The 9,745-nt window shown below is 38.3% G+C and overlaps 1 non-coding gene across 1 annotated transcript; it reads left to right on the top strand.

Annotated features, from left to right (window-relative positions):
* The first annotated feature begins 8,645 nt into the window (after positions 1-8,645).
* Positions 8,646-8,752, top strand: LOC121213241 (small nucleolar RNA R71). Its single transcript, XR_005908621.1, has one exon. It is a non-coding gene; the product is annotated as a small nucleolar RNA R71 (small nucleolar RNA).
* Positions 8,753-9,745: the final 993 nt, after the last annotated feature.

Genomic DNA, 9,745 nt, shown 5'->3' with positions numbered 1-9,745 from the left:
CTGTTCAGCATCTTTAATCAAATCAACTCCGAGAATTTTACTTTCACTAAGCTCGGTCCAAAACAATGGTGTACGGCATTTACGACCGTACAAAGCCTCATAAGGTGCCATCTTAATGCTTGATTGAAAACTATTGTTGTAAGCGAATTCAATCAAAGGTAAATACCGTTCCCACGAACCACCAAACTCAAGGATGCAACATCTCAACATATCCTCGAGTATCTGAATTATTCATTCGGATTGACCATCAGTCTGAGGATGAAAAGCGGTGCTAAAATGTAATTTGGTACCCAAAGCTTCTTGCAATTTCTTCCAAAACCGCGATGTGAACCTCGGATCTCTATCGGACACAATAGAAATGGGTACTCCATGTAACCTTACAATCTGAGATACATACATTTCAGCTAGCCTGTCAAGGGAATAATCCGTATGTACAGGAATAAAATGAGCCGACTTTGTCAGTCTATCAACAACAACCCAGATCGCATCTTTATTACTTGATGACAATGGCAATCCAGACACAAAGTCCATTGTGACTCGATCCCACTTCCATTCGAGTATCATGATCGGCTGAAGTAATCCTGAAGGTACTTGATGTTCCGCTTTCACTTGTTGACATATCAACACTTCGAAACGAAGTCAGAAATGTCTCGTTTCATACAATGCCACCAAAACTGACGTCTCAGGTCGTTGTACATTTTCGTACTCCCCAGGTGAATTGACATATGGCTACAATGTGCTTCGTTCAGAATCATCGAAATAAGTTCTGAATTTCTTGGAACACACAATCGACTTCTGAACCTCAAACAATCGTCATCATCTATTTGAAACTCTGACTCCATAGTCAAAATACATTCAGCCCGTTTTGCAACCAATTCATCATCGACTTTCTGAGCTTCACGAATTTGATGAATCAACAATGGTTTAGCCTTTAATTCTGCTACTAACACATTATCGGATAGAACAGACAAGTGTACATTCATCGCTCGTAAAGCAAACAGTGATTTACGACTTAAAGCATCCGCAACCACATTAGCCTTTCCCGAGTGATAGTCAATGACAAGCTCATAATCTTTTAACAACTCAAGCCAACGTCTTTGTCGTAGATTCAAATCTCTTTGAGTCATCAAATATTTGAGACTTTTGTGATCCGAAAATACATGGCACTTCTCACCAAATAAGTAATGTCGCCATATTTTCAAAGCGAATACGATGGCAGCTAATTCAAGATCATGGGTTGGGTAATTTTTTTCATGCGGCTTCAATTGCCTCGACGCGTAAGCTACAACTCGACCTTCTTGCATCAACACACAACCCAACCCAAGTAAGGATGCATCACTGTAAATGACAAACTCTTTACCGGATTTGGGCTGTACCAGTACCGGAGCTTCAGTCAAATAAGTTTTCAATAGATCAAAACTTTTCTAACATTCTTCTGACCACTCAAACTTAACATCTTTCTGGAGTAGTTTCGTCATTGGGGTGGCTATCGTCGAGAAACCCTTTACAAAGCGTCTGTAGTAACCGGCAAGTCCCAAAAAGCTCCGGACTTCAGTAATATTCCTTGGGGGCTTCCAATCAAGTATGGCTGATATTTTTCCCGGATCAACTCTAATACCCGATGCAGATACCACGTGTCCCAAAAAGCTAACTTCTTTCAACCAGAACTCACATTTACTGAATTTAGCATACAACTGCTTATCCCGTAAAATCTGTAACACTAATCTCAGGTGCTCAGCATGTTCGGTTTCATCTCTCGAATAGACCAGAATGTCATCGATAAACACAACTACAAACCGATCCAAATATGGTCTGAAGATCCGATTCATCAAATCCATGAATACCGCAGGGGCATTAGTGAGCCCAAACGGCATCACTAAGAACTCATAGTGACCGTATCTCGTTCTGAAAGCAGTTTTGGGTATATCTGAGTCTCTAACTCGCAACTGATAATAACCCGATCTCAAATCTATCTTCGAAAATACAGAGGCTCCTTTCAGTTGATCGAACAAATCATCAATACGCGGTAACGGATATTTATTCTTTATTGTCACTTTATTCAACTGACGATAGTCGATGCACAGTCTCATGGTTCCGTCCTTCTTTTTCACAAACAAAACTGGTGCGCCCCAAGGTGAGAAACTCGGTCGAGTGAAACCTCTATCCGTCAACTCTTGCAACTGAACTTTCAATTCCTTTAACTCGGTTGGTGCCATACGATACGAAGCTATCGAAATCGGTGTAGTCCCAGGTACAAGCTCAATACCAAACTCTACCTCCCGAACAGGTGGTAAACCCGGTAATTCTTCGGGAAAAACATCCGGATATTCACAAACCACCAGCACAGATTCAGGCTTCTTTTCTAACTCTTTGTCATCAAGTACTTATGCAAGGTATGCTTCACACCCCTTTCTTCCATATTTCTGAGCCAACATCGATGATATTATAGCTGGCAACCCATTCAAGTCAGTAGACTCAACTCGGATTATCTCATTATTTACACACCTCAAATCAATGGTTTTTCTTTTGCAATTTACAATTGCATCATGTACGGTCAACCAATCCATACCGAGGATAACATCAAATTCATCAAACGGTAAAAGCATCAAATCAGCCGGAAAACAGGAACCTCGGATTACTAGGGGACATTTCTTACACACTTTGTCAACAAGTACATAACGACCCAAGGGATTCGATACTCGAATTACGAACTCAGTAGACTCAACAGGTAAAGTCTTACTGGATGCTAAAGTCTCACATACATATGAATGAGTAGAACTAGGGTCAATCAATGCAATCACATTAGTATCAAAGAGAGTGAAAGTACCAGTAATAACATCTGGCGAGGAAGCATCCTCTCGTGCACGTATAGCATAAGCTCTAGCAGGAGCACAAGCCTCAAATCTGGTTGTAGCATCTCTAGATCCTCTCTGACCGCCACTAGGATTTCCCGTATTTCTAGATGGTCTACCTCGAGCAGTAGTAGCACCTGGTTTCCCACTCTGATTTACATTCGGTTCAGACAATCTCAGGCAATCTTTAATAAAGTGGTCAGCTGATCCACACTTATAACAGGAGCGGGCATGGAATCTACAACTCCCCGAATGCCATTTACCACAATACTGGCACTCTGTCCTGTCCCGACGATCATTTCTAACACTGGCAACCGAAGTGACTCGCGTACTCATAGGAGGTCGATCGCGATCTCGTCTGGAAAAACCCGAAGTGTCTTTAGATTGGCCTAAATCATCTCTAAATTTCTTCGATGACTGTTGAAAGGGATTCCCCGAAGATCTCTTACGAAAATCCTTTGCTCCCATATCAGCTTTTCTTTTCTCCTTACTGAGCTCTTCGGCTTTGCAAGCTCGCTCGACAAGTACTACAAATTCTCTGATTTCTAAAATGCCAACATACAGTTTTATATCTTCGTTCAGTCCATCTTCGAAACGTTTACACATTACAGCTTTTGAAGAAATGCATTCTCGAGCATACCGGCTAAGCCTCACAAACTTTCATTCATAATCAGTAACCGACATGGAACCTTGTTTAAGTTCAAGAAGTTCTTTCCGTTTTTGATCAATCAATCTCTGGCTGATATACTTTTTTCGAAACTCGGTTTGGAAAAACTCCCAAGTTACTTGCTCTCTGGGCACAACAGAAATCAACGTATTCCACCAATAGTAGGCAGAATCACGTAGCAAGGAGATAGTACACTTTAGGCATTCATCGGGTGTGCAAGATAGTTCATCAAGTACCCAAATAGTGTTGTCCAACCAAAATTCAGCTTGCTCGGCATCATCGCTGTCTGTAGCTTTAAATTCAGTAGCCTCGTGTTTTCGGATTCTGTCAACTGGGGGCTTATTTAACCTCATCTGGTCAGTTACCGGAGGTATCGCAGGAGCAGGGGTTGTATTAGTCGGGAGTGGGGGTTGTGGAACAGCCGTATTAGTTCGAATATATTGATTGAACCAATCATTCATCACGCTATAAAAAGCCTGTCTAGCTTCATCGTTCTGATTACTAGCAATAGGTTGAGAGTCCACTGGTGTTGTCCCTTGCGTGGGAGCAGGCGCTACACTCTCAACATCATCAGCTACCGCTCGGTCAGGATCGGGATCCATTACTATAAGTAAACACATTTTTAACTGTCAAAAATCACCACTATCAAATAAACACATAATGGCATGTATAGCTAGACCCGAACGTATTACGGTAGTCCTAGAATTGACTAAACCGTAGCTCTGATACCAATAAAATTGTAACACCCCGTACCCGAGACCGTTGCCGGAGTCGAACACGAGGTGTTAACGGACTTAATTCATTTACTCACACAGTTCATTTTAAAATTTCCAGACAAGCTGGCTAACTGTATCACAGTCACTTTAAAAATCATATCTCGAGCTCCAAAACTCGAAAACTGATTCTGTAAATTTTTCCTGAAACTAGACTCATATATCCATCTACAAATTTTTTTCTAATATTTTTGGTCGGGCCAATTAGTACAGTTTATTAGTTAAATTCTCCCCTGTTTCGGGGTTTGACTACTCTAACCTCTGTGTATTACGAATTAGATATCTCCCTGTACAGAGCTTCAATGACTATGCTGTTCATCTCTAATAAAACTAGACTCAATAAAGAATCTGTACATATAAATCATGACTTATAATTATCTTTGTAAAATTTATGGTAAATTTCCAAATTTATAACAGGGGATCTAGAAATCGTTCTGGCCCTGTTTCACAAAAATTTAAACATCTCACAAAATATAGCTCATATACCTGTTTTGCTTCTTCCATATGAAAATTGACTCATCAAGCTTCAATTCCATATTTTATTTATTATTTAATTCCATTTCTTATATTTTTAGTGATTTTTCAGACTCACTTCACTACTGTTGTCTGAAAAATGTTTTGTAGTAAATTTTACCTATTTCATGGTTTCCATGGATTAGCTAGTAATTTGACATACATAGGACCAAATATGATCATAATTAGCCATTCCAATGGCTGATCATTTACCTAACATTTCCATACCACTCAATAACCATATCATAAGACCATGCATATATACACAAAATGATTTTAATGCCATACTCAAATTATACGAGCCATTTTCGCATGGCTATACAAACATACATTACCAAAAGGTATTTAATTAACAACAAAAGTCATCCCTATACATGCCATTATCAAAGTTCAACAAAAAATATACCAAAAGGGCTTAGATAGTGTGGACGACTTCAACTTTGACACTCCCGAGTCCGATAGCTGACGAACAAAATCTATAAAACAGAGAATTAAAGCAAAAGATTAAGCACTTTGATGCTTAGTAAGTTTAAGTAATGAAATCATTTAAAAGAGTGGCATAATAATATCAAAGTTTATTTGTTTCATCCTTTGGCCGAATAGAAAATAACTAAGGTACTACTTTTATCATTCATATCACAAAGGTGAAAGCAATATATATATCCAACTAAATTCATTCTATAGTCGAATACGTTCATCTCACATTTCCGTGTCAATCTCATGCATATACACCTACATCTCACATTTGTGAACTTGAACTCTCTAATTCGGAACTCATACATCATAATCAGATCATAAACGTTCGAATGATTTTAAACAATGGTCTAAGCATCCCCACCAATTTCAAAGTCATAATTTAACATAATCATATTCTCAACTAGAGTAAATTACTTACCTAGTTATCTTACTGTAAGTAGCACATTTGTTTAAAATTGTTTCAACATGTATTATATGATTTCTCGTACGAATATTTACGATTTTTCAACTCAATATTATGCCGTCACAGACGCCCTTCGGAACCAAGCCGATTCTTAGCGCTAACTCAAAAAGCCCTTCGAAACCAAGCTCGGATTATGACATTGGCCCGAAGGCCCTTCGAAACTAGGTTCGATTATGACACTGGCTCAAAAGCCCTTCGAGACCAAGCTCGGATTATGACACTGGCTCAAAAGCCCTTCGAGACCAAGCTCGGATTATGACACTGGCTCAAAAGCCCTTCGAGACCAAACTCAGATTTAAACCCCAATTAACATTCACACATATATGTATATATATGTAATTGCTTTATCAAATCATAAGCTAAGTTCCATTACTTAAAGACTTACCTCGAGTATAATTTGGGGCAGTTACGGATAGACTACTCGACTGCTTTCTCCTTTCCCTTATCTGATTTTGATCCCCTTAGCTCTTGAGCTTCTCTTCATTCAAAAGGCCGAATGCCCCCTCTTTTTCTTCTTCTTGTACGGCTAAGAAGAACAAGGTGATACTTTGTTTTTTTCACCATTCCTTTCCTTATTTTAATTACTTTTCCTTTTTATTTATTTATGTTATAAAATATAAAGCTACTAACTAATAATTAATACATATTATATGTATATAATCCCATCATGGCCGGCCACTACTTATCATAAATGGAAATTTGACATGCAAACCCATCATTTTTATAACATGCATTAATAAGTCACTTCAACATTTGCCTAACACATTTCTAAATTTTCTCACATAAGTCCTATTTAATAATTTCGCATACAATTGACAAAATTGAAGCATGAAACTTTCACACATGCCTGTTTCACATACAATAAACACAAAATTTAATGGTTAATTATTTTTACGACTCAGTTTTGTGGTCCCGAAACCACTTTCTGACTAAGGTCAAATTAGGGCTGTCACATCCCTACTATCAGTTTTATCAACATAAGGGTTAAGGCGAGTACTATTTACTTTGAACATGCTGAATTTGAGATGAATTACCTCGACTGTACCGTATGAAAAAATGCTAAGTACCGTAAGAAGGATTTTTTCATTCGGTTCAGAAGTGGTAATACGAGGGTCTGCTACGTCTAATAACACTTTGTCTCCAACCTTATGTTGATTTGGGGAAAAATTTAGCTTTTCATGGCGTGGTTTTGGTTTATTCTGTGTTTTCGGTGTATGTGTCTTCCATTCATCTAGCTCCTCGATTTGTAGCCTTCATTCTTCATAGATAGGTCCTTTGTTATTGCCTGAACATGGTTCATTATGTTCTTCGAACCTATTTCCTACAAAATAAGTTGCACCACATGGTCAACTTTAGTAGGATGATTTATACCACCACCTTCAATTTTTAATGTGTTATTCGAATTACGAGCTTGAAGGGTGATTGTTTCGTCTCCCACACGAAGTGTGAGTTCACCGTGCCAACATCAATTATTGTTCTAGCAGTTGCTAAAAAGGGCCTCCCTAAAATTAAAGGAACGTTACTATCTTCTTCTATGTCTAGAACAACGAAATCAACTTGGAATATAAATTTGTTAAATTTAACGAGTACATCTTCAATAATACCCCTAGGAAATATGATTGTTTTATCGGCTAATTGAATACTTATCCTAGTTTGTTTAGGTTTCCCAAAACCTAGTTGCTTAAAAATTTTGTAAGGCATGACATTGATACTAGCCCCTAAATCAGCCAAAGCATTATTAACATCTAAGCTACCAATTAAACAAGGAATCGTAAAACTCCCTGGATCTTTTAATTTGTTGCCTAGCTTATTCTGTTGTATGGCTGAGAAAATCGCATTTAGCTTCACATGCGACGCTTCATCCAACTTCCACTTATTTGTTAAAAGCTCCTTTAAGAATTTGACTGGGTTTGGCATCTGTGAAAGAGCTCCAATAAACGGTAAGATAATATGTAATTTTTTTTAATAATTTAAGGAATTTACAGAATTGTTCCTCTGTGCGGTCTTTTCTTGTCGCATTGGGATAAGGCACACGAGGTCTATACTCTTTACTTATCGGTGTTTGTTTACTGCGGTCTTCCTCACCTCTGCTATTACTTACCACAATTCCTTGCCTCGGTTCTGGTTCAGATTCCACTGACCCTTCCTTGTCTTGGATGGTAATTGAGTTGAATTGTTCCCTTGGGTTAGATTTAGTGTTACTCGGCAGGCTACCTTGTGGTCATTCAAAAATTAGTTTGGCGAGCTATCCTATCTGAGTTTCGAGCCCTTGGATCGACGCTTATTGATTCTTAAGTGTTGTCTTAGTATTCTGAAAACGAGTTTCTGACACCGAGATGAATTTTGTTAGCATCTCCTCAAGGTTTGGCTTTTTCTCTTGTTTGTAGGGTGGTTGTTGGAAGCTTGGAGGTGGTGGTGGTCTCTAATTCCCTTGGCCTCCCCATGAGAAATTTGGGTGGTTCCTCCAACCTACATTGTAAGTATTACTATAAGGATTATTTTGAGATCGAAGATTATTAACCATGTAATTTAACTGCTCATTCTCCATGTTGTGACCATAGGGTGGGTATTATGAATTGCTTGATCCACCTCCACTTGCTTCGCACTGCATTACTGGGTGAACCTGTGAAGAACTAAGAAAACCGTCAATTTTTCCATTCAAAAGTTTTACCTGATTAAAGAGCATGGTGATCAAATAGACGTTAAAAACGTCGGTTGTTTTCGTTGGCTTTGTCCTTATGAATTGTCACTGATAATTATTTGGTGACATCTAGTCTATAAATTCATAAGCATCCTCCGGTGTCTTATTATTGATAGTTCCACTAGCAGATGCATCAATCATCTGTCTAGTCGAAGAATTCAGGCCATTGTGAAACGTTTGAACCTGTAGCCAGAGTGGTAACCTATGGTGAGGGCATCTTCGCAAAAGGTCCTTGTATCTCTCCCATGCATCGTAGAATGTTTCTAAATCCATCTGCATAAAAGAAGACATATCATTACATAATTTAGCCATTTTAACTAGGGAAAAATATTTTAATAAAAACTTTTCGTTCATTTGTTCCCAAGTAGCGATTGACCCTCGTGGTAACGAGTTCAACCACTGTTTAGCTTTGTCCCTCAATGAAAAAGGGAATAACCGAAGGTGAATGGCATCATCAGAAACGCCATAGATTTTAAACGTGTCGCAAAATTCTAAGAAATTCACCAAGTGAGCGTTTGGGTCCTCGTCCTGCAAACCATCAAACTAAACAAACTGTTGGATCATTTGAATGGTGTTAGGTTTCAGTTCAAAATTATTCACAGCAACAGAAGGCCTAACTATACTCGATTCAGTTCCTGTTAAAGAAGGTTTAGCATAATCGTACATAGTATTCGGAGTAGGATTCTGATTTACTGGACCAGCGGCAATCACAGAAGGTAGTGGATTTTCCTAGTTTTCAGTCATCTCTTCGGTTATGGTTGAAGTATCGTCCTCTTGCTCTTCCTGTATGTATCGTAAGCTTCGCCTTATTTCTCTTTGGTTTCTGCGAACTGTGCGATCGATCTCACTATCAAATAGTAATGGTCCCGACGGGTTTCTTCTAGTCATACACTATAAAAACCTGCCAAGAGCGAATAAAATAAAAATTAGAAAAGAAAATAAAAATTTAAATTGCAAATAAAGTAAAATGGCTAAAGTCATAAAAATCGAGTGCTCCTATTATCTTAGTTCTCCGGCAACGGCGCCAAAAACTTGATACGTGATATTCGCGACAGGTTTTAAAAATTTATAATTATTCGTTCTTGAAACTAATTATTATCACGATGAAGGCAAGTGTACCTATTGAACAGTAGTATAGCTTTAGCAAGACCGGATTGTCGAACCCAAAGGAACCAAGAGTACTAGTAATTACTTTCTTTTTATTATCTAGCCTAAAAATTAAAGGATTTGTTTATCTAAACTAATTAACTAAACTAAGGGTGCACAGACAGAAAATTGGGAAAAGCTTTTGGGAGAACT

This window comes from Gossypium hirsutum, chromosome A13 (genome assembly GCF_007990345.1).
Source record: "Gossypium hirsutum isolate 1008001.06 chromosome A13, Gossypium_hirsutum_v2.1, whole genome shotgun sequence".
Classification (NCBI taxonomy): Eukaryota; Viridiplantae; Streptophyta; class Magnoliopsida; order Malvales; family Malvaceae; genus Gossypium; species Gossypium hirsutum.
The sequence above is the reverse complement of the archived record's forward strand: the minus strand, read 5'-3'. Positions and strand labels throughout refer to the sequence as shown.